The following is a 25,643-nucleotide window of genomic DNA, read 5'->3' as shown; positions in this document are numbered from 1 at the left end:
TTCGTTTTATTCTCGGTGGAAAAGGCCTATTTTAAAGTTAGTTTGGCCATTAAAATGCGTTTTAATGTCATTTGATGCGAGAAATATGAGTTGTTATTTCAGATTATGTGTGCAGTGGATGTACATGATCTTTAGTTTGCTAGTTATTATGAAGATTACTTCAGGAAATTGTGTCTATACAACGTTTTCATTGTTACCAAGGTGGTTGCTAGGGACGCTGCTATCGATATTATTTCTGTTATGTTGTGTAAAATGGTGTTATCTTTATTGCTACCCCCTTCCCCGTCAATGTTGGTCCACAGCGCAAACGTATTAGTTTAACAAAATCCGCAATTGTGGCATAGTGTGGTGCCGAGAGATGGGAGTCGGAGGCGGGGTATCAAAGGTACAAGGTAGACTTTTATTTAGCAAAAACACCCCGTCCCCCCCTCCCGCACTCCGTCCCCAGAACGACACATGCTGGCTATTGTGTTTCGCAACATGTTCTCTATCTATGGCACGTCTCTACTGGGAGTTGTAATTTTAAAAGACGTTTTCATATTTCCCATAATAAGAAGTTGCCAGTATTAAACTGTGTACATCCCTGGAGATTTAGGGGATAGGAAACACTCAAATTTAAAACATATAATTAATAAATGGGTGAAAATTGCTTGTGCCCATAATGGGCAGCATTAATATATACCCACATGCCAGCTAAGGTCAGAAGAGCTTTATTTAACAGCTGGTCTTATGTCTGTGACCCCTCCTGTTGTTAATTGATAAGCCTGAAACATGCACTTGTCAAGGTTCAGAGGCACATTTTGCAAATATGGCGTAGCCATCGATCATCTTAAGATAAGATATACTTTATTGATCCCAAGTTGGAAACATTTGCGTTACATCAGCATGTGTAACAGTTGTGAATATGCAGTGGTGTTAATTTGTAAATCATTTAGTATAATCACACAAATTCTGTGTTTCATATTTAATAATTCTGTGTTCTTTATTTATTGATTGTCCAATACCTGACAAGGCCGGAGATGAAAAACTCGGGTCGCAGGTTCCTCAACAGTGCATCACAAGACATCTATCAATATGTGTGTATACCTCCACCATTAAACTGTCATATTCTGCACATTTCTTATACTATCTACATACATCTTATAATACCTATGTATAATATCAGTTAAAATAAGTGCTTCAACATAGTTAACATTGCTGGAGGTATACACAAAGTTTTTCATTCATTGCATAACTACACCGTTTGTGTATATATGTCAATAAGCCTTAGAAAATCTTGAGATCTTGAAAGGGATGTGCAAAATAGTCATTATATACAGTTTTGGACAGTCTGTCGTGGTTCCATCCCATTTCAAAGTGCTGTTCGGCGCTCGGCGTAACCCTCGGAGCACACTCCCCAATCACAGAGCTTGAGGACTATCACGGGGTTTGCCAAGCGAAGCGGAGAGAATACTTACTTCCGGGTGTAATATTCTGTAAAGCAAATGAGCTGTTCAGACCCTTGGTCCTGACGGACTCCAACTTTTGTTTATTTATCAAACAAATAAATAAACACAAGGATAATTATGTGTTATTGTTGAGTAAATTGAGAATTGCACAGGGGAAAATAACGTATCTATTGTGGTGATTGACATTATTCACCCACGGATCTATGGGTTAGGGTATTGTTCTGCACGGACATTTTAGTGAGCCGGACTTCCTGTCTCCGCCGGTCTGTTTTTGAGATGCTAAATAAAAGTCTAGCTTGTACCTTTGATACCCCGCCTCCGACTCCCATCTCTCGGCACCACACTCTGCCACAATTGCGGATTTTGTTAAACTAATACGTTTGCGCTCTGGACCAACATTGACGGGGAAGGGGGTAGCAATAAAGATAACACCATTTTACACAACATAACAGAAATAGGATCGATAGCAGCGTCCCTAGCAACCACCTTGGTAACAATGAAAACGTTGTATAGACACAATTTCCTGAAGTAATCTTTATAATAACATCCACTGCACACATAATCTGAAATAACAACTAATTTCTCGCATCAAATGACATCAAAACGCATTTTAATGGCCTAACTAACTTTAAAATAGGCATTTTACACCGAGAATAAAACGAAGTTCGGCCATGTTTTTTTTTTCTGCAGGGAGAAATGTGAAGATCACGTGACATAGACACCAGCCATTGGAATGAATGCTGAAAAAAAATGTAGGGATCTTACAATTTCAGAGGCGTTTTTGTAGAAATACTACGTCCTACGTTGTGGACCAACGTAGTTATTAGACGTTTTTTTGTGAGACTGGGAGTACCAGGTTCCCAAGGAAAGTACGACTTGTTTCAGCTTCCCAAAATAATTAAAGTACTTTTAAATAACTTTAAATTGAAGTGCAGGTCACAAAACATATTCAATACTTGTTTTTTAATCAGACCCATGGCTTTATGACAAAGAAATACAGGCTTTTATCTGAGGAAACTGAACTCAGTGCAGGCCCGGCTCCAGAATGAAATGACTGAGGGGGCTGTTAAAAAATCCGAGGGGGCAATTTTTTTTTCACAACAACGGAAAATACTGGCAATGTAATGAATTGACACACCAAGCTTTTTTCCTTCTCACTGCTCTACAATCTCTTTGCTTCTTTATTTGTTATTCTGGATTTACCTCTGTTGTTCTGTTCTTTTCCTCTGATCTTTAATATTAGATAGTACATTATTAGATGGCCGAACTTTGTTTAACAGACTAGCATTGATTTCCTCAATTTATAAATGGACAGGCTCTGTAATTATACCATAACCTTTTCTCCTCTATCCCTTAACTCGTCTTCCTATACAGATTTACTTACCTCTAGTCAAGACAGGATTAAATAAACATTAATCTGGTTGATTTTTTATTTTCAGGATTGAATGTTCAAATCAAGGCCTAAAACCTGGCATTTCATAAGAAAGTGACTAATATATAAACCAAATGTAATATTGGATCAAATACTACACCAAATGGACAGACACAGATTAAAAATAAAGTCCCCTGGTTTGTCTCTAGAGTCTAACTGCCATGAGAAAAATCAAATCAGTGTTCCAAAATCCGTCACGAGATTTCGCTCATTGTACCAATATGGTTGATATAATACATAACATATTATTATTCTAGTAAAAGGGCTCGCTTTGGCAAAAACCTGATCAATATAGCCCTAAATAATAACAAGTAACCATCACGTGTGGTGCTATCTGTAGTTGTTTGTCTTATTTTTTGTTGATGTCAAACAACATGGATTTCAAGTCAATATACGAAAGTAAATCAAGAAATTAAGCAAACAAGCTGATCTTCAAGTTCCTCAAAAACACTGGTCTGAGGACAAGGATTTAATATGAACATTTAATAAATCAACAGTAGGTGGCGATATATGCTCCAAGGGGAAGCGATTCGCCAATAAAGACAAAAGAAGAAGAAGAAGAAGAAGTAGTAGAAGAAGAAATAAGCTAACGCTACAAACAGGCACAACACTGTTACTCTGTTTTTACTAACATGGAACATTTGATTTCACCTTGCTCTATTTTTTTTAACGCACGTTCAAAAACGGGAACATTTTCGGGAGTTTCAACCGGGTAACAGCCACCGAAAACGGGGACTCTGCCCGGAAACGGGGACGTTTTGGTCACCCATCCGACTGTGTTTACAGCTAAGCACACACGCTAACATTAAGACTAGCTCACTTGGGGTTGAGGTTTTTTACACGTTGCTTGACTGCCTGCCCACATATCTGATCTAAACATAGTAACGTGTATTGTGGAAAACAATTATTTTAAGTTATTTAATAATTATGACATTTATTGTACTTTTTGATGGATGAATGATGCTCAAAGTGAGGGGGCAAATAATAAAACTGAGGGGGCAATGCCCCCTTTTGCCCCCTCGTGGCGCCGGGCCCGACTCAATGCGTCTTAAGACTTTTAGACCTAAGCTGCTCAAATCATTTCAATGACACTTAAAATTAATTTGGCAAATATACAATTATTTTAATAATTAATATAAAGACATCACACAGCAGATCATTAACAATGGAATACAGTTGTACTTTGAATAAAGTACAACTTGAAGTTTTACTTTAGTTTTGAGGGAAACTGTTATAGTGTTTAAAAGATAACTTTGACTTTGGCTCTTCTCTTAACATTATTTTCTAAAGGGTTGTATGACTCCTTTTTCTACACTAAAGTTATCATATTACTGATGTACTATGCTTCAATAAGCTAAGATATTCTACTTTTAATCATCATGAGAGAATTTACATTCATTTATTGCCTTCATTCCTCCCCAGATAGTCCCAGTAAGATTTTAAAAAGCATTTTAGCGAAAACCAGGTCACGACAGCAGCATCACCATATTAATTTTGATGAGCACCAAAATAAAATAGAGGTCAAAGTGACATATAAAAACAGAGCATCGGCACTAGTTTGATACATGTATCTGATGTTAGGTTGGGGTTAGAGCAAGTCTGATTGGTAACATGTATTCATGACAATAACAAATAATCCATCTATTCATATTTATAAAAACCTAAATAGGTGTTAACACCTATGAAAACTATTTATTTGTCATTATATTTAATACAATTATTAATTACAATAATAAGTATGACCTCATTTACATCAAGTCACCTGGATAACCATGCCACCCCTGAGTCGCAGCCGCCCGATGTTAGCTGTTAGCTAAAGCAATCAATTAAGCTTAGCAATAAAACCAAATCAACACATGTAAAACGTATTTACAACAGTATATTTGTTATATGCTTACTGAGTAATGTAAAGTTAATGTATATTAAATAATATACTATGTCAAGTAGATGTTCAGTCCCTGATCGCAAATGCTACTACTGCTGATAGCTTGTTAACTTAGCTAGCGAATCCTTTGTGATTAAGAAAACAGGCTGCTGTCTTTTTTGATGCGGCGTACTGGTTGTTGAGTCTTTTTGTTGTGCCAATACATGTAAGCTGTGTTCATGGCCGAGGAGACCAGTCGCTATATCTGTTAGCTCCCCGCTAACTACAGTAGAAAAAAAATATATCATAGTTTAATGTTGACATTGACAGCCACAGTATAAAACAGAGAATGCTTTGCAGAGCACATTAACACTGACCAACTCTTAACCCCTTAGGGAACCAAACTAAACATGGATGGTGTAATTATTCTACAGCCATTAAAATATTCACATCATCCATGGCTTACTGCTGTACAACTTAAATGTCTTATTTTTAGTTATTGTAAGTGCCTGCAGGTCCTCTGAATCTCTCTGAAGCACAAGTGTTCTTTAAACTCAGTGTTTGCTCGGCTGCAGTAGATTAAACCTCAAACTGAAAGGCGTCACAACTTTCTTTTACATTTGAACATTGTATCCTCATATTTTTTTACTTTGATTTATTCTTCTCCAAACCCATTGTCAAAGTATATACATTAAAATGACTGGATGAACAGGAAACAGATACATTTAGAACTAGCAAATCACAAGAAGACTAAAACCATTCTGCCCGGCAACACCGATTTACTGCTGCTCATTGAGAAGTGAACATGAAGGAGAGATGCAAGAGTATATTGGTGTTTGAGTGTGTGCACACATGAATATGCATGCAGCTATGAGTGTACAGCATCACAAGTGTGTGTCCAGGTCCATATTATGACAGTGTGTGAGGTTGTCCCTCTGTCAAAGTATCCCTCCCCATGGGGCTTTCTACATGGGAGCGCTGATGTTAATTTGGATTACAGGGCAGGGGATATGCGTAGAAGGGGGGAAGGGTAAATGGTAACGCTGGCCTCTTCCAAACACACACAACTTCCGTCCCTTTCCCTCCTGTCACCCACTGATGGGGAAGACAGGGTGGCAGCTCAGTCAATTACACTCTCTGATGAAAAGCTTTCATGTTCTCCAGAGAGCGGAGGACGGAGGGAAGCAGCGAGGAGAGAAGGGAAGTGGTTTGGGAATGGAGGGAATGTGAATCAGACTAACGTTAAGTGAGAAGCACAGAAGGGACTTCTTTTCAGGATACAACAAGTGCATGTTCACAAAAAGTGTCTTGTTGCTAGTCAAAACATATTCAATTTCATTTTGAATTGTTTACTTCTGATATTTGGTTTGCTAGGCAAGGACAGAGCAATAGTATTGAAAGTCCTCTACGCTTCTACGCTTAAAAACAGTGGAATAATAGAGCAGTGTCTTGGATCATGCTCAATTACGTCTTCCCAAGCTTAAATGTGCATTTGTTTCAGTATTAGAGAAGCTACACAGCTATGTTTAATGGAATAAAGGAATATTTAACTAATACACTAACCATACAATAGCAGACCTTTTCAATATTTCAAACTGTTTTTAATAAAAGTGGAGGTTTAACTACACAAACAGTAAACAAGGCTAAAAAATCTGCTTATCACTCCCTGATTAGGTTATTCTAAATTACAGAGGAAGTATAATTACAGGGGATTGAACATTAGCAGTGACAGCCATCATTACAGAACTGGGGTTACTTACTGTAACCCAGCTTCTATGAGTATAGGCGCAGCCCTTGGATTAACAGCTGCACCGCAGGAGAGCTGTCACTTTCTCCATTCTCTGCTGTGAGAGTCGCGCTCTCATGCGGGCTGAGTTCAATTCCACTCCCAGTTAATGTCTGGGAGGGAAGAGGACAGCTCTTCTTCCAGTTGATAATTAAAAAAAACAGGTTTGACAGATGAGATACGAGCTGTATCGTCTGAAAAACCGCTTCCTCCCTGGAGCGAGCCAGCCACAGCCGGTCGTCCAGGTAAAATAACACTCTCATCCCCATTCTGAGTAGCTGCTCCAGCCGTCTCCACTCACTTTGAAAAAAGTGCGTGGAGCCAGGAATGAGAAACGCAGGAATTTGCTGTGTTTCGGGATGATGGTTACGTGGAGGTAAGCATCCTTCAGGACTATGGATCTGAACCTCCCTGGTGAACACACTCCAGAACCTGTTTGATCGTCAGCATGGGAAAAGGCCATTCCCTTGTTGGACACTGACAGATCGAGGATGGGTCTCATTCACCCCGCCCGTCTCCTTCGGGACCAGAAAATAGCGGGAGTAAGATTTTCTTCCCCTTGAGGAACCCTGGAGAAAGGCTTTCTTTAACCCGAGTTCCTGCCGCTCTGCACGGAGCGCGAGACACTGTTCCTGGGATGACAGGATTCCCTGTATCCCGTAGAACTGCGGGGGGGAGAGGCGAACTGCAGAGACTACCCTCTGCCCATCCGCCTGCTCATCCATCTGTCCATCAGACACACGCGCCACCACCCTGAGTACCATACAGTACTCTTATAGCGCCGGGTGTACTTTCTCTGGATGTGCTGTGGTTGGTGACAAACCACGCCAGAGCCCTCCACACGCTGCATTTCACACAGGCTCTCGTTATGTCGTCGTTTAGGAGAATACTCGTAAACCGCGCATTCAGGCTCAACACCACTAAGGGATGAGCGGAGGTGTGTGCAGTGCTGTCCACACGATGCGTAACAATGGCCCTCCGTGGGCTTATTACGACCGTGGGTAGGAGGTGTCTGAGACAGAGGAAAAATCCATGCTGCCTAAACCCAAAAAGTTTAAGGTAGACGGATTTGAATAGCAAGCCCTGCTGTTTTATTAACCGATAAGTTAAAAACCCAGCCGGCTTAGGCAGCGAGCCATGCTGCCAAGTCACCAATAGGCTATTGGCAGCCGGCTTAACCGGGGAGCCTTGCTGCATATGAACTTCCCTCTGTCCATCTAACACACGCGCCGTCACTCAAAGCGCGAAACTGCTTGACGAGCCACGCCAGAGTCCTCCAGACGTTGCATTTCACACAGGCTCTCCTTATGTCACGTTTAGGAGAAGGCTCGTAAACCGGACATTTAAGGTGCGTTCACGCTCAACACCCCTGAGGGATGAGCGGAGGTGTGTGCAGTGCCGTCCACACTGTAATAATGGCACTCGTGGCTCATTACGACTGTGTGTAGGAGGTAGGTTTGGGACAGAGGAAAAAATCTGAGCTGCCTAAAAACCAATAGGTTTTAAAGACAGACAGTTATGCAGCGAGCCATGCTGCCTATAACCGACAGGTTAGGGGATGCCGGCTTACCTGGTGGGCCTTGCTGCTTATTATTATCCATCTGTCAATCGAACACACGCGTGGCCACTCTGAGTAATACTCTGAGAGCGCACGACATGTTTTGGATGTGCTGTGGTTGTCATGGTGACGAGCCACGCCAGAGCCCTCGCCACTGTTGCCCGTGAAGCAGCCCAAGAGGGGCCCGGACCAAAAAGGCTGCGAGCGGGCCTCCACACACTGCCTCTCACACCGGCTCTCATCCTGTCTCTGTTTAGGAGAAGGCTCGTAAACTGGACATTGAGGCACGTTCACGCTCGAACCTGCTGAGGAGTGAGCGGAGGTGTGTGCAGTGCTATTCACACGGTGCGTAATAACAGCCCTAGGCTCATTACGACCGTGTGTAGTATAGGCACATTTGAGACAGAGGAAAAACCGTGCTGCTATAACCGACAGGTTAGGAGCATCAGGTTTAAACGTCAAGCCCTGTTGTCTAATAACCGACTGGTTAATTACAGCTGGCTTGTGCCGCGAGCTCTGCTGTCGCGCTAACCAAACGTTACAGCCGGCTCAAACGGCGAGCCCCGCTGTCTGCTAACCGACAGGTAGCAAACAGCTGGCTTATGCACCTCCATACGCTGTATTGCACAGCGGCTCTCATCATTTCACCGTTTAGGAGAAGACTCGTAAACCGGACATTGAGGTTCACACTCAAACCTGCTTGGGGAATGAGCGGAGGTGTGTGTAGGAGGCACATATATGTGACATAGGAAACAAACCCGGCCTGTCTAATTAACCGACAGGTTTTAAAGACAGCCGGTTTGAGCCGTGAGGCAGCAGCTTATGCCGCTTTTTCATTTTTTTTCCTTCATGTCATCCGGAGGAGAGCTCTCCTGAACCGGGGGAACGGGGAGATCTCATTAGGCGGCTGCCTTTCAGATTATCTCCGGGAGTTCCTGGAGAATACCGCCTATCGACGGCAGAGCCGTGATGGCGGATAGAGGGACCCGGTGTCAGCCCGGCAGCCGAACCTAGGCTCGGCTACTGGGCTGACACCGGGCACCCGCCCCGTCTCCCCCACCGGAGGAGAGGGAGACAGGGCGGGGGAACCACATGGTGAACTGTGAATGGAGGAGAAGGAGTCGCCTGACTGCTGCCCGCCACTCGGATCCAATAAATAAAGGGCTTGGGCCACAGAGTAAGACTCCTGGACCAGCCAATCATCCTCGGCCGCAGCAGCGAGAGCGTCCGCTCTCCACTGTCTGTGGGTCAGAGGGAGACGGATATAATGAGTGCACGACACCTGGGGAGTGAGAGCCACGTTTGCGTGCTATAATCCCCGGCAGGACTCACACCGTGAGCTCCGGTCGTAACTCATATGTCGGGTTGACACCGGGCCCACGCCCTGTTTCCCCCGTCCGGAGGAGAGGGAGGATGGGCCCAGGGGAACCAGGGATGTTTGCTTTTTAGTAAACAGCTCTGAAAAGAGCTTTGTGCCTGACAGTGCTTCTGCAACGGAGTGCTGAAGAACAGTGGGAGTAGATGGTAGGGCCTACTTCCTATTTATACGGAAGTGAGCCCGGAGGTGGGGCCCACGTCATAGGTGGGCGTGGATTAAGTCTGTCAGTGCTGCACACGTGAAGGAGGGATTACCCAATAGCGATAGCCTAAGGGCGAAGCCTTATACAATATAGAACAGACACATTTTCCAACAGCACCAAAAACTAAACTGACATTGAGAAAAAACAAACAAGAAACTGATATAGGGTAACTGCTCAAAGACAACAAAGAAGGTCATGTGATTAATTGCTTTAATTGCATCAATCTACATCTTATTGTCTACATTGCACTGGCATCAGTTTCTCTGTTTTGTTCGTAAGTGGGTTAAATGGGAGAAAAAAAAATGTAAAAGGTAGCGTAGAGGGATTAAAGTAGGTTAAATCCATGGGTTGAATCATAACCTCCCTAGAGACAGTAATGAAGATTAAACACGTCTTTTGTCTTTTTTTATGGAAAGTAGGACGATTCATTATGCATGTTTGTGTTTATTGCTTCACGCTCCCTCCTGCAAAATGTATAAAGACATTTTTCACAAGATGAGTAGAGCTTTTAATCAGCAGTGAGTAGGCACTGTGGGTAATTATCTTTGCACTGGAACTTAAGTAGATTATTGAGGAGTTGTAGAGCAATAAGCAACAGGAAGTAGAAGCTTTTTAGTTTTGTGCTGGTTTGGCCTACATTCTTAACGTTCCATGAAAAGAAACCCTGGAAAAACAAGTGTGGAATCAAACCAGTCAGTCAGACACTTTTCAATTTTATTAACATGCATTTAGATTTAGCTGCTGTGTAAAATAAATTGTTGTGATTATCAAATGTTCATGCAATCAATATAGTGTCATCATTACAGTTGCCCAAAAGGAGAAACACCTACTCAATTTGTGCATCCTAAAGCAGCGACCCTTCCTTTTTGTCAGGAAAAAGGAATCTCGCTCCACGTTACATCTCAGTTCCAACAAACTAGCTTTGCTTCAAAGGACGCTCTTTTATAGCCAAGCTGAATAAATTTGCTAAAAAAAGACAGGATAGCAGTGTAGGGTTCAACTTGCCCTATTGTGAAACCAGTGATGTTGGTGAGTGAAAATGTTAAATGTATTATGGTGCTTTCATAACAGGACACAAAACTAATTGTTCACGCCTTGTCATTACATTTTAAATCAATGCAGATAAACATTTTATTTATGTCTGTATGATGTTATTGTGAGAGTTATTGTCATTAGAGAGGATGCCATGGTCACTGCTCTTCATACTGCACTGACACACCATGTGAGGGTGCTCTTTATAGACGTTAGTTCTGTTAGTTCTGCCTTCAACAAAGTCATCCCAGGCAGACTGGTTTAAAAACTGAGCCCCATCCTCTACTCACTCTACACTCACGTCTGTGCCCCCCACCATCCCACCAACACCATCATTAAGTTCACGGACGACACAACTGTGGTTGGCCTCTTCTCAGGAGGAGATGAGACAGCCGTCAGAGAGGAAATACAGAAACTGTTAGTGTGATGTTCAGGGAAAAATCTTGCCCTCAACTCCCCAAAAATGAAATAACTCATACACTTCCGAAAAATCTGTGCACAACCAGAGCCACTATTCATCAATGGCAACTGTGTGGAAAGGGTACCGGCTTTCAGGTTATTGGGCACACACATCTCTGAGGATCCCTCCTGGACTACAAACACAACCACCATGGTCAGAAAAGCCCAGCAGAGACTTCCTGAGGGTCCTCATGACAACAAACCTGCAGGATAAATCATTCTGATATCATTCCATCACTGTGCCATTGTGAGCGTGCTGGCATACTGTGTAACCACATGGTATGCCAGCAGTTCAGCAAAGGACAGGAAAGCCCTTCAGAGGGTGATGAACACGGCCAGAGGGCAATAGGCTGCTCGCTGCTTTTCTTTGGAGGTCCTCTTCAGGCAACGCTGCCTGAGCAGAGCAGGCAAAATAGTAAAGGACTCGTCCCACCCTGGACACAATCTGTTTGCTCTTCTGCCCTCTGGTGAACGGTACAGATCCATCAAGAGCTGTACAAACAGACTCAAGAACAGTGACTTTGAGTCATGTCCAGGCAGTGGCACAGTACAAAATGTCTTGCATATCCAAATCAAATATTGTTTATTAAATATTGGAGGCTTTACAGACATACAGCATACACACCCTCTGTCTTTAGACCCTTGCAGCTTGGTAAACGTAAAAATCCCAAAGAAATGCCACAATTAACAGTGCAGCATCCACATTACAATATGCATGGTGTCACTTCAGATCCAGAGTGGTGGTATGTACAGAGCACTGGTTAAGACAGACCTATCTAGGTTAGACCCACAGCCTAGCTATTAGGTTGCCTTTAATAAATAATGGCCAGTAGGATTTAGGTTGAGCGTCTAGGACAGGGGTATTCAACTAAAATTCAACGAGGTCCAGTTAGAGAAAATCTCCCCATGCAAAGCTCCGGAACATCAAAATGTCTAAGTTGCTTTATGAATTAGTGTGATATATATTGAAGTAGCCTGTACCTTTATCAACGTCTGCATGTAATCAACAACTGACTGCCAATCAAATAAAGAGAGTACAATTCATAAACAACAATATTTATTGTCAATTAACATTGAACTATCAAATCAATCAAATCAAGTTTTATTTATATAGCACATTTATAAACGATTTTTGGTCGAGCCAAAGTGCTGTATAAAAATAGCCTAAAGTAGAGACACTTTACAGCAAATACAACAGACATAGATAGACACCCTCTATCCTTAGACCCTCACATCGTACAAGGAAAAACTTCCAGAGAAAACCCACAGTTTTAAAGGGGAAAAAATGGGAGAAACCTCAGGGAGAGCAACAGAGGAGGGATCCCTCTCCCAGGACGGACAGACGTGCAATAGATGCCGTGTGTAAATCGAAGAGATAGTACATTATACAGCATAAGTAGACCAAATGTTAGGAAATGCATGTGTCTGTAATAAGAAGAAACTATAAAACTATACAGATATACAGTAAATACTGTGGATATGTGTAATGTTGCTCTCGGGCTGCATTTCAAAATAAAAGAGAAAATAAATAAAATAGCTTTTGAAAATATGTGCATCTTAAAGTGCTTAATTTTAGATAAATAAAATAAAGTGTAGCAGCAGCTTGAGTTTCCCTTTTTCTTTGTTAACCATTTCACATAATGACTTAACAGTTTCAGACGGTTATAGAACAATATCAGTCTTTACACCTCATAACAACTGAACAGTTTTAAAGTTTCTCTTTCTTTCCCTCTTATATTGCAGTTCATCACTCACTTTGTTTTATTCAGTGCGAGAATTGAGCTTGAGCTTGTCCTGCCAGGAGTTTAAATGAGGTGCTCATTGGTTAGCCTCGGTTAGCCTGCCCTGGAACGATATTTAGTTTTAATTTTGATCCTGGTGGACTGATCATATCGGGCTCTGAGACAGCTTTTATTTTGTGACCTCAGTTCTGACTTGAGAGGGAATGTTTGGTCGAACACTTTGCGCTAACACGCCTGTTCACTCTCCTCTCCGCTTCTCTCCCTGTATCGCTAATTATTCTCTTCACTCACTTTCCTCACCGCTTCTCTCTGCTGCTCTCTCGTCTCTTCTTCTGTGTTTCTCTCCCCGTATCACTCACTCGTCTCTTCTTCTGTGTTTCTCTCCCTGTATTGCTCTCGTCTCTTCTTCTGTGTTTCTCTCCCCGTATCACTCACTCGTCTCTTCTTCTGTGTTTCTCTCCCTGTATCGCTCTCTCGTCTCTTCTTCTGTGTTTCTCTCCCTGTATCGCTCACTCGTCTCTTTCGCCCCCTGTCGGCGGCGGCTAAAATAGAATCGCCCCGTCAAAATTGAAATGCCCTATTAATGTACTGATTATAGGTCCGGGTCCGTATAGGTCGGCGTCTGGGTCCGGATCCGGACGCCTGTTGCCGACCCCTGGTCTAAGAGGAGATGTGAAATACTGAGGAACTTGTTCATTAGTGAGTTGCGCAATCCCTGCCGTACTTATTACCCCTCATGACACTAAAGGAAAGTGCTAATAACGATGGCTGCAACTGCAAGCATAAGACTGAGTTGAGAAAAGGAGCACAGAGGTGTAATTTCTGTCCTGAAGGGGGAAGCTGGTCATATTTGAGATCATTTGAATTCTCAGTCAGGTTATTGAATATTTACTCTGACTGCTATCTCAATTAGGAGAGACAGGAACATGACTTGTGATTGTAATATAATATCGCAGTTGGGTTCTCACCAATTATTAAATAATGTATGGACTGTATAGTGTACATGCTAACTGGGTTATAAGAAGTGCTGGTCTGTAGCTGAGAAAGAGACAAAAATCAATCTCCAGAGACACTCTGACCTCTTTCTGATGCTCATGTGAGGGGGTTGATGGAAAGAGTGACAGAGGGAAATACAGAACAGGGTTTCCCATTGCTAACCCAGTGTGAGGCACATTGGATGTCATTCTAAACTTAAAAGAAAATGGATTCAAAACACTCCAGCAGCATAATCTCAAACCTGTTTCATGAATCTGTGTCTCAGGGCTTCTTAACATTTAACCTGCTAAGCACTGAGCCTGTTTTTCAGGTCTCAGGCTCGAAAATGAAATTTCCAGAACAAATGACCATAAATACAAACAAAACTACAATTTTGGTGATTGACATCTCTTGTTGACCGTTAGAGCCAATAGAATCGAAGGGGGATTTCCACATACACACACACACCTTACCATTGAGAAATGAGAGCTATGCGCACCCAGTTTTGCATGAGAGCGAACCTATCTCTCGCTCTGACATATGGAAATGGAAAAACAGGTTTATTGCTTATGGATTATCAGAAATCATTTCAAAGGGACACAGACATATTAACTTAACTTAAGCAGCGTTTTTATCGTTTTAATGCCATTGAAGACCACTTTTGACCAGACAACGACCAAGGTGAGCCATGTTACCGTTTTTAGCTACCTAGGGCCACATGTTTTGATGTCTGTTCCTGTTAATATCTTCGCGAGTTCTTATCATGGCGCAGCTACGATAAGTAATAAGGGTGTTATGAGCGAGTTTCTGTGCAAAACACTGTTAGCATTTTTTCCCTCGTGGCTAATTCATAGGCTCAGCGCTAGCTTTGTGGGTTTTTAAAAAAAAAAGATCAGTTAGCTGAGCTTCTTCCCGTTACATGGATATAAAACATTCATAGTTTATTGAATATTAAGTAGACCCTCCAGAAAAACGCGGGCAAAAATCCTTGATTATGCGGGCTAAATTCCTTGATTATGCGGGCTAAAATCCTTGATTATGCGATTAAACATGTGGGGTTTTTATGTGATTTTATGCAGTGAAATTGCGGGAAGTTGCGAAATATGCGGAAAGTTGCGAAATATGCGGGAAAAAAGAATAACACTTTTTTTAAATATTGGGCTGTCTTATTTATTCTCTCTCACACACAACCTTCCACTAACGTTAACGCCCTTTACTATTCAATTAAACACATTCAATGTTTATTTATTGTAAAAGCAATTGGGCTATTTTAATCTCTCACACACACACACACCCCCTGAAGGATTATTTGAATTATTTGAAGTATTAAAGTAACGTGGTATGACAGGAAAGTTAAATCTGGTATATTCCTTTTAATGCCACCTTATTTATATTCATGTGTGTTAAATTAGAAAGGACAAAGTATCTTTTCCCTCCCCCAATATATTGAGGTGAAGTCCTTGTGTATGGAGAGAGAGGTGAGAAGGGGACACCATATTTGGGAATAGTGCCAGACGCTGGAATGTTCCCCTCGTAAAAGAAGGGGGTGCTTACACAGGCTTGAAGCAGATGTGTGTGTGTGTGTGTGTTTTCATTGCAGTAAATAGATCTGCTACATGATTACTGGTCAACTATACCTCTGTTCTTATTCTTTCATGTGTGGGTACTAAATGGCTACAAACATTGTGGATAAATTAGCTTAAACATCTTTTATTACTCTATATGAAATGGAAGCAGTTTTTATGACAGGGACGAGAGAGGTGGGGGAGGGACACATTCCGAAGAGGTTCAGCAGGTCAATTGTCAGGGGAATCGACTTGTTTTCAATAGAGGTGTGTGGTTAGTTACTTTGTGTTAATAATAGCAGTATGTGTAAAGGAAGCTGGAAATATACAATGTGAAACCTTTTATTTGAAGTAAAGATGTGAACAATAGCTCAAACAAATGGAGGGGCTATAGGTAAGCCTGTGAGAAGTTTGACTATTTGAAAAGCATCTCTAATACCGCTTAAGAGCATAGGTAATGTGTTCCTCGTTGTTATTGATATGAAAGTAATTAACATGTATTACGTATATTTAGCCAACTATAACAACTATATCTTAAAACATACTTTTAACTTGTGTGTGGCAGTCAGGAGGCGGGAAGATGGACTCAGGGACCAAGGGCCATAAAGGAGATGTGTGTGTGCTGGCTACAAGCTGCTGTGTCGCACTGATTGGGTGCGACAGGCCATGTGTTGGTCTCTGCCAATAAGATGACCTCTGGGGGAAAGCACGTACACCTCCTCCTCCTGTGTTTTAGTATGAAAGACTGTGTTTTCCTTTGGTTCGCGCTCTTGTTTTTCACCGGCCGTTCCTGAGACCTGTCTCACACGTGGTAGAACCTGAGCCCGGAGTACTCTGCAGAGTGCTTCGTGATTTCTTTGTATTTGTATTTTGTATCGTTACTGTATATCATTAAAAGCAGGATTATTGTTTAACTTGTATTCTGGTGTTCCTTAATCCCTTTATTTTCCCGAACTCACCCAGCTTATCAAACGACACGCGGAGACGAGGTTGGTTTTCAACATCCTCAAAATCTCCAACAAGTGGTGACCCGACGTGTCTGAGTGGGGTGTTTTCGGGGAAGAGACCACCAGCGGCAAGCGGACGAATGGTCCGGAGAAGGCCTAGAATAATCTCTGACAACTAAAACGGGGATCCTACAATTGAAAGGTGAGCAGACAAGCCTGTTTCTATCGAAGGTCTGTAATTGGCTAAACTAAATTTTAGAGTTGTCAGAGACATATTCCGGTGTCATAGTTGTTGCGGTGGAATGTACAAATACATATTTTAGATAGGTAGGAAAGTTATATAACATAAAAGTGAATCAACGAGGTATGTAAGACGAAGGTGAAAGGCCCCGTACTTTTTTCAGAAAGGAGACGGCTGAAGACTCGTTGGGGGACGTCCAGTGACCGTTTTCAGACGGCATCCAGGAGACGAATCTGAATAACAATTCTTAGGTTCATAGGAATCGAAGTTGAGTTATAGGTAAAATCCAAAGGAGAGTAACGCAACCTTCAAAAAGCAATTTTGAAGTGACCGGACCTCATTAATCCTTTGTTCTGTGGGGGTTGCTGAATAGACTGTACGGGGAACATTTTTTCTGTGAATATTTACTGGTAACAAGGACAGTAAGTCAGATCAATAGATATGAAGTCTGTGAATATTGACTGGTAACAGAAACAGCCTAAGTCAGATGAATAGATACGAAGTCATAATGAAGGGAAAATTTTAACGAGAGGAGCGTGAGTTGAGAGCTTACGAGGACAGTGGGTTAAAAAAAAAAAAAATTGAATAAAAGGATAGCAGAAGTGTTAATTGTTGAAAGAAGCCCCCCTTTTCCAAAGGAGAGGCTGAGAGCTACAGCAGGGGAGAGAGAAGGGGGTGTCAGTATTTGTCTGTGAGAGTTCCCCCCACCCTTTTTCCTCTCGAGAGCAGCAGCAGCAGCCCGGAGTGTGTCTGCTTGCTTTTTTCTCTAGTGATCTGAAGTTGGAGTTTAATACATAGAAAATTAACAGATCAAGGTGTGATTTGAAGTGGTAGATATATTGAAATAAATAAGAAACAATGATTTGCTGCTATTTAAATATAGTCTGTGAGAACTGATTGATACCGTTGCATTTCGTTGTGAATTTCATGGTATTTGTCATTAACTAAGGATTGTACTTAATTATATTCCAAGGGGAAAATTATATTAAATACAGGAACAAAAGAGTAGAAAGTAAAGATAAGGTTTTTGTAAGTTTGTCAGAGGGAATCTGTTAATGTTTAAGCATGACAGAGGTCCTGCACGAGGTTTTACTCCAGCCATCTCACACGGTTTGCACAAAGGGGTGATTTATGAGAAACTTGTGGTCAGGAGAAATGAGATGTTTTGGAGAGTAGACAGAGAGAGAGAGAAAAGTAAGGTTGTTGCTAAAATATAGAGTAAAAGTTATATAAAGTTAACTACTATTCGGGAGAATGTCATATTGTTGAATGAGTAACCTAAAATAAGTGAAGATGGTGAAATAGTTTGATTAAGGATACAACCGGTAACTACTGATTAAATACACAGTGATGGTGTACATGAACATTGAGAGTAGATTAAGTTGTTTTGTTCTTCATGCTTTTCACCAGAAGTCATTTGAATTGTTATTATTTTTAAGTAGTGTTGTTTTGGGTTATATTTCTAGACTATAATGTACCCACATGCATGTGGTTTCTTTGTCCCAGTTCATTTTAAAGTCAGCCGCCTCATGGCTAAATCTATTTGACCCCATGAGGTCAAGAGTCATTCTGTTAGACCACCATCTTGTGAAAGACAAATCCTTGTTCTTTTGTCACATTTTGAATTAGAAAAGAGTTCATTTTGCTAGATCAATTTATCTATAAATGTTGTAGTGGGAGTTTTGTGTTTGCTAACATTTTTAGGAACGACAACACCAGGAGATGAGTAAACTCAAGAATCCGTGGAGTGTAAATACATTGAGAAAAACACATTTTTATACTCTAACTTTTTGCACATCATAGACAAGGAATTCAGACAATATAAATAAATATTCACCAAAAGTAATAAGTAAAATGGAAAGTAGACATGGGCCTACACTTGAGTCAAATTATATTACTGTGATCTGATCAGTGTGCTCTGCAGGTTTACTATTGTTCTAAGTAACAGTGGGATTTAAAATATTGGAGAAAGTATGGAGATGTTCTTTCGTAGTGTGTGAAATATGTGATGCTTGAAACAGGTATTTCAATTTATGGAAGAGAATGGTTTCCTGAAAGAGTCAGGTTGGGTAGATATGTAACAATGGATGAAACAATTTATAGAGGGAGTTTTTGTAATATCATTAGTAGACATTAATGGTGTTGTTTAGATGGCATTTAGCAACTAAGACAGATAGTATGATTAGAAAGAGACAGAGTGGAAAGGGTTGGATTGATTCAATCTCAGTGTGCTAGACTTCTTATGGATAATGCGTCCCGGGACCTGGACTCCCCCTCTGAGTTAGAAAGGCTACGACCCCGTCCCTCCAAGCAGACAAAAGACCCAACCCAAAAGGAGGCTCCTCCTTCTCCATCAAACAGACAGAGAACCGGAGCTGAACCGTCTCCACCTGAGGCATCCAGAACCAAACCGCTTGCTGACATACAGAAATACTCTCATCAGTCCCTCAGACAGGGCATGAAGCTGAGCCACGAGATTTGGCACAGGAGCAGAGTGGGGGACATGAGAGCAGAATCCGCCCTCCATGAAGCAGCAGAGAGACTGTAAAGGGGAGATGGAATGCAAAGCAGTGCAAGAACAGTGGCATGATGTGGGCTGCAGATGTGACAGGCCAAAGGCTGCCTAAAACAGTTACAGCGGATGGATTCAAGAGCTGATGGACTGAAGAGAAGACAGAATCAGAGGAGTTGGCATAGTCGATTTGAAGTGAGGAGGTCGGGGTCACGGCTTGAGACAACCAGGGGAGGAGAAAAGGAAAACGGGAATGAGTGAGTTTACACATAAACACACTTATTCACAAAACGCACATAGAAGACACCACATTTAAAGAACTTGAATTGACTTGATAAATAAGTAAAGATAAAAAGAGGTATTAACCATGAATTAATCGATTGGTAAATTCAAAATAGCAGTAAAGAGGAAACTATTAATGTAAAATGAGAAAATCATCCTAAAAACACACTGAGGGTTAAAGGGGGAGACATGAGGGAAATATGCACTACACTTTAAGCAGGGGGTGTTTTGGAGTAGCACAGTGTAGAACCATATTCTTCAATCTTTCCATCATATTAATAAATTATTCTTCAAGAGATTTTTATTCATGTGTGAATAAAGCAGTGATCTCATTTGTTACAATATTGATTTCACCATTGTGGCATAGTTATTACCATAGGAGGGCTTTAGGATGGAAACTGTTTTTAATCCTTGATAGAGTAAGGGGTGATGGTTGCATGTTCGGACACCCAAGGTTCCACACACTGCTAAAGAGTTTAACATTGTTTTTAAGTAGACCAGAATTGAAGATAAATGAGTATAATGAGCTATGAAATGCAGAGCTACACAGATCCTAGTAATGTTTTGACTTAAGATAATAGTTATGTACACAAGTTTCTGAATTAGATTTATTAGACATTTTAATACTACTTAGTTGTAAATAAATTGCAGTAGTAGTAGTACTATTATGAAGTGAGTTTTGTACCAAGTTGCAGGAAATGTGGGAAGCAGCCGTCCCGATGACAAGTTAGAGATATCTGACTTAAGGTGGTAATCGTGAATTGATAAATGATGGCGCTCCATATATGACTGATTTTTGTAGACAAAGGATACTGGCCTATGCTGAAATATCAAAGTCTCTGCAGAGCACGACACATGGCCAATGAAACTGAGACCAAATGACCTTTGACCCTGACTGACAGTGTGACTTGAGAAAAGCACTATCAATGACTGACTCTGGGGCTGACCAAACTTGACTTTACAACCTGACAGTGTGAGTGTGAATGAATTTCTGCATGTGATCAGTGTAACTGCATGATTCTAAAACAATAACTAACCGAGCATGTCTTTGGACTAATACATTATTTTGGAGCTCCATGGGAAACACAGGTTTCCTACAATTCCACACATTTGGAAAAAAGCACATGTGACCCGTTTCTAATTCCCACAGGAGTTGGCGGTTTGCAAATGTAAAACTCAAACTAAAATCTAAAGATTCTGTTTCTTTTAGGACTGCCAGCTGGAAATGAACACTTATTTTCCCTGGAGTGTTTACTGTGAAAGATGATGGATATACTTTTGTGAAGGATGTTTGGTATTTTCTTATAACCACTGGTTACCTGAAGGTTTTCTTCCCATACAGGATTTTATTACACATGTTTACATGTGTAAAAAGGGGGAGTGTGGGATATTTTCATTTAGGGACTGGAAGAAACCTGCCGCCCCAACTCAGATGTTCAATCTGACCATTGATTGACAGTTTTAGATTTAACCTGCTCCATATCTGGGGATAAGATACTGTTTGATGAATGTTGACATGTTTCTAATATTGATTGAGTTATAACAGGTAACACAGATGCAGAATCAGTGGCCAAGGGGCTACTGAGAGAGATGTCATTCCAGAATGAGAATGAGAAGGTGAACTGTGATAATGAAAACAATTTTGTAATATTTCAACAGGTATTAAAGTAACTGAGGTTTGAAATGTAGAAAGAACATATTACAGCTAAGTTAAAACATAGTAATGTAATGAGATAGAATTTAATTTAGACAACATCTTGTAACTAGCCTGGTAAAGAAGTAAAAGCCATAGACTGTTTAGATCATTATGGGGATGTACATTTAATTTAAAGTCATAATAGAAAGACATTAGATGACAGTATGTTGAATTTCTGTATTCATTTTTCAGCTTGATAATATCCAAGCAGTGACAGGTAGAAGCAGTCTCGCCTGGAAATTATTCACTTTGTCAGTATCATGATTTTAGTTGTTTTTAATCCATAACATTAGTGTGTTTCTTTACCAGAAACATTAGCAGTTCATATTATATTTAGATTTTAAATGGGATCTCAAGGATTTCATTTATAATAACACAGATGCTTGTCAGGAATTCAGAGCTATTGAGATATGTTATTTAGTTCACCTGAAGATGTTGGGGTTTATTTTGTTGACACAGGCCAAGTATTAGAATTCTGAAGCGGCCTACCAGTGGTGGGTCAAACACCTGAGGGCCCAGAAGCACTGAGCGTAGACTTGAGGGGTGGGTATCAGATTTCTCCACACAGGTTGCTGACGCCAAAAGGGGGACCCGAGGAGCAGGAGGCCGACACAGCGGAGTTCGTCAGGCCTACGTGACTCAACCCCAGGTTCTCCGGCCTCTACAGAGTGACCCAGAGGACATCTCATGCCGTCCGCCGAGGAGCAAAGGGGGACATCTGGTACTACTGGAGCCAGTGTGCGGCGAGGAACACTCCGGCTAGGACCTTAGAGGACATCAGGATGGACCTGGCTATCGTCAAAGCGGACATCCCTACAGCAGACGACTTGGAAGCAGGCATCAGCGGACTGGAGGAGAAGGACCTCGCGGACATCCCTACAGCAGACGACTTGGAAGGAGGCGTCAGCGGGCTGGGGGACTTCTCGAGGCAGCAGAGGAGTCTACTTCTCTCTGATCAGATTCATCAGTTCCACCTTTGAAGGAAAGGCCGCATCTCCCCCTCCCTATCAGCTGCCCTTGTTGGCGTATTCCGCTGAGGGGGGGCCTGATGATTCAACAACACGCAAGGATGCTGCCGTCTGGCACTCAGGCTCTCACTCTGATAGTTTCTTCACTGTCATTGGAGGTTGTTTTCTGTTCTCAAAGGTTTAATGAAGGGGGACAGACACAGTATTAAAGAAGGACAGTAGTTTTGTTTCAAATGTCTTATGTGTGTTGGTCTCGTTAATGCGAGACCAAAAAGGGGGAATTGAAGGATTATTTGAATTATTTGAAGTATTAAAGTAACGTGGTATGACAGGAAAGTTAAATCTGGTATATTCCTTTTAATGCCACCTTATATATATTCATGTGTGTTAAATTAGAAAGGACAAAGTATCTTTTCCCTCCCCCAATATATTGAGGTGAAGTCCTTGTGTATGGAGAGAGAGGTGAGAAGGGGACACCATATTTGGGAATAGTGCCAGACGCTGGAATGTTCCCCTCGTAAAAGAAGGGGGTGCTTACACAGGCTTGAAGCAGATGTGTGTGTGTGTGTGTGTTTTCATTGCAGTAAATAGATCTGCTACATGATTACTGGTCAACTATACCTCTGTTCTTATTCTTTCATGGGTGGGTACTAAATGGCTACAAACATTGTGGATAAATTAGCTTAAACATCTTTTATTACTCTATATGAAATGGAAGCAGTTTTTATGACAGGGACGAGAGAGGTGGGGGAGGGACACATTCCGAAGAGGTTCAGCAGGTCAATTGTCAGGGGAATCGACTTGTTTTCAATAGAGGTGTGTGGTTAGTTACTTTGTGTTAATAATAGCAGTATGTGTAAAGGAAGCTGGAAATATACAATGTGAAACCTTTTATTTGAAGTAAAGATGTGAACAATAGCTCAAACAAATGGAGGGGCTATAGGTAAGCCTGTGAGAAGTTTGACTATTTGAAAAGCATCTCTAATACCGCTTAAGAGCATAGGTAATGTGTTCCTCGTTGTTATTGATATGAAAGTAATTAACATGTATTACGTATATTTAGCCAACTATAACAACTATATCTTAAAACATACTTTTAACTTGTGTGTGGCAGTCAGGAGGCGGGAAGATGGACTCAGGGACCAAGGGCCATAAAGGAGATGTGTGTGTGCTGGCTACAAGCTGCTGTGTCGCACTGATTGGGTGCGACAGGCCATGTGTTGGTCTCTGCCAATAAGATGACCTCTGGGGGAAAGCACGTACACCTCCTCCTCCTGTGTTTTAGTATGAAAGACTGTTTTCCTTTGGTTCGCGCTCTTGTTTTTCACCGGCCGTTCCTGAGACCTGTCTCACACGTGGTAGAACCTGAGCCCGGAGTACTCTGCAGAGTGCTTCGTGATTTCTTTGTATTTGTATTTTGTATCGTTACTGTATATCATTAAAAGCAGGATTATTGTTTAACTTGTATTCTGGTGTTCCTTAATCCCTTTATTTTCCCGAACTCACCCAGCTTATCAAACGACACGCGGAGACGAGGTTGGTTTTCAACATCCTCAAAATCTCCAACACCCCACACACACACACACACACACACACACACTTCTCCGCCTCATTCTGTTTTCATTTACTCGTTCGTTATCTGACCAGCTTCAATCTTGTAGGCTACTCACTTCGTTTCTTGTAGCCCTCGAAAGGGTTTTGGAGGTTGATGCCTCGTTGACCGTGAGTTGTTTGGCTTTCTTGTCCGCAGCAGCAGAAAGCATTTTCGAATGTTCGAATGAATGAAAGTGGGTCGTCACCGTCGATTTTCTCTTATGCTCCAACACACAGTTGCACGGGGTGCAGAATAGTTTCCCCCCACTTTTTGCCCGGTCTTTAGTAGAAATGTTTGTCGGTAAATGAGATGGATTAGATTTTTTCATCTTGGTGTTTTCTCTATCGTGTGAGCTCCACACGTTCACTCTATACAGTGTTGTTTACATTCTGTGATGCGCGAGCTGATGACGTCACGTCAAGACGAGTTAACTTTTTTTTCCTCTCAACTTTGTGTGGAAAAATGCGGGCATTATGCGGCCTTTTGATAAATATGCGGCATTTTAAAAATCTGCGCCATTTTGCTGATTATGCGGTAAAATCTGCGATCGCAGAATCACGTTTTTCTGGAGGGTCTAATTAGGATGCCATCAGAAGCTGTTTCCTGCAGATGACACCGGGAGGGCGGTGTAGAACAGATTAACAACCTATTAATGTGTCATACCCACTTAACGGGAAGAAACTCAGCTAACTGACGATATGAACCATATTTAGCTAAACAAAACACAAGGGTATTACCAAGCCTCTGAATTAGCCCTGAGCGAAAAAATGCTAATGCACTTAGCAGAGAACTCAGGGTAGAAATATTGTATTACTAATCGGATCTGCACAAACAAGATATCAGATTAAAGCTGAGATTCCACAGATTCTAGAGCTATAAGTATCATCACTGTGCGACCAAAACTCAGGGCAGCGAAGGCCAACCCAGACAACACACAACGTAGCCTTTAGGGCTGCCCCCGACCAAAGATTTTCCTGGTCGACCACTGGTCGTCAGGTAAGGCCACTGGTCGACCACTGATCGACCAGTGGCGCGAATGAAAGCGCACGCAGAGACAAAGCGCCTTTTTCGCGCAACCGGCAAGTAATTAAATTATGATTAACATTTTGTTAATTTATTTCAACACAACACACCATATAAAAACATCACACAACTTATGAACTTTTAAAACCAACACAATAACTTTATAAAACAAACAAAAACAGTCTCCTGTTAAAAAACTAAATTTAAACTATATTTTTCGTTTCTTTTAAACATGTAAAATAAATATAAATTATATAAACAAACGAATAAATAAATATAGGCTCAAGCCAACTTAAATATTTAAATATCAGTGCAAAAGTAAACAGGCCTACAGAGAAGTATTCTCAACATGAAAATAAAACTTTCAGTTTTTTCCTGAGGTCGGAATGCAAACAAAAATTATAAATATACCGCAAAACTTAACTTAAACACTTCAGTTGAACGAACGAAGAACGAAAACTATAAACTACAAAACTATGGTGTTATATTAGGCTAGGCCACTACCTGACTTTCAGGGTTTCCCTCCGATCTTAGTCTTCTCATATTATGAGACAAGAACACGAGTTTGTCTGTGTTGTCCGGGAGAAGTGAGCTCCGTGTCTTGCTCACAATGAAGCCGGCTTTGGAAAATATGCGCTCCGATGGCGTGGATGTGGAAGGGATGGAGTGGATGCACTTAGCTGCTCTGGCAAGCTTGGGATAGCGTTCCTCATTCATTTTCCACCAAATCAGTGGTCCCTTGTCAACCTTGGTTTGGTCCTCCAAGTATGTCTTCATTTCATTTTTCGCTTCTTCCGTCTGTTGATCTTCATCAAAGGCCATCAGCATTGATATGTCCTGCTGCTTTTCCCTTTGCCTCTTTGGTGTGGGCTCACTTTCCTCTGCGCCGCTGCTGTCCTCTCTCTGAGCAGTAGCTTATTCTGCTGGAGATAAACTCTC

General features: G+C 41.5%; 1 protein-coding gene and 1 long non-coding RNA gene across 4 annotated transcripts in view; one reads left to right on the top strand and one right to left on the bottom strand.

Annotated features, from left to right (window-relative positions):
* The window catches only part of LOC307039302 (copine-9-like), a 313,745-nt gene that overhangs the window by 100,315 nt on the left and 187,787 nt on the right, over positions 1 to 25,643 (bottom strand). The window lies entirely within an intron of this gene.
* Positions 15,190 to 16,355, top strand: LOC307039306. The gene is made up of 2 exons (XR_013808201.1): positions 15,190 to 15,835; positions 16,007 to 16,355. It is a non-coding gene; the product is annotated as an uncharacterized lncRNA (long non-coding RNA).

The sequence above is a fragment of the Notothenia rossii genome, assembly GCF_949606895.1.
Source record: "Notothenia rossii genome assembly, chromosome: 5".
In the NCBI taxonomy this organism is placed as follows: domain Eukaryota; kingdom Metazoa; phylum Chordata; class Actinopteri; order Perciformes; family Nototheniidae; genus Notothenia; species Notothenia rossii.
Note: the sequence above shows the minus strand (reverse complement) of the source record. Positions and strands in the feature narration are given on the sequence as shown.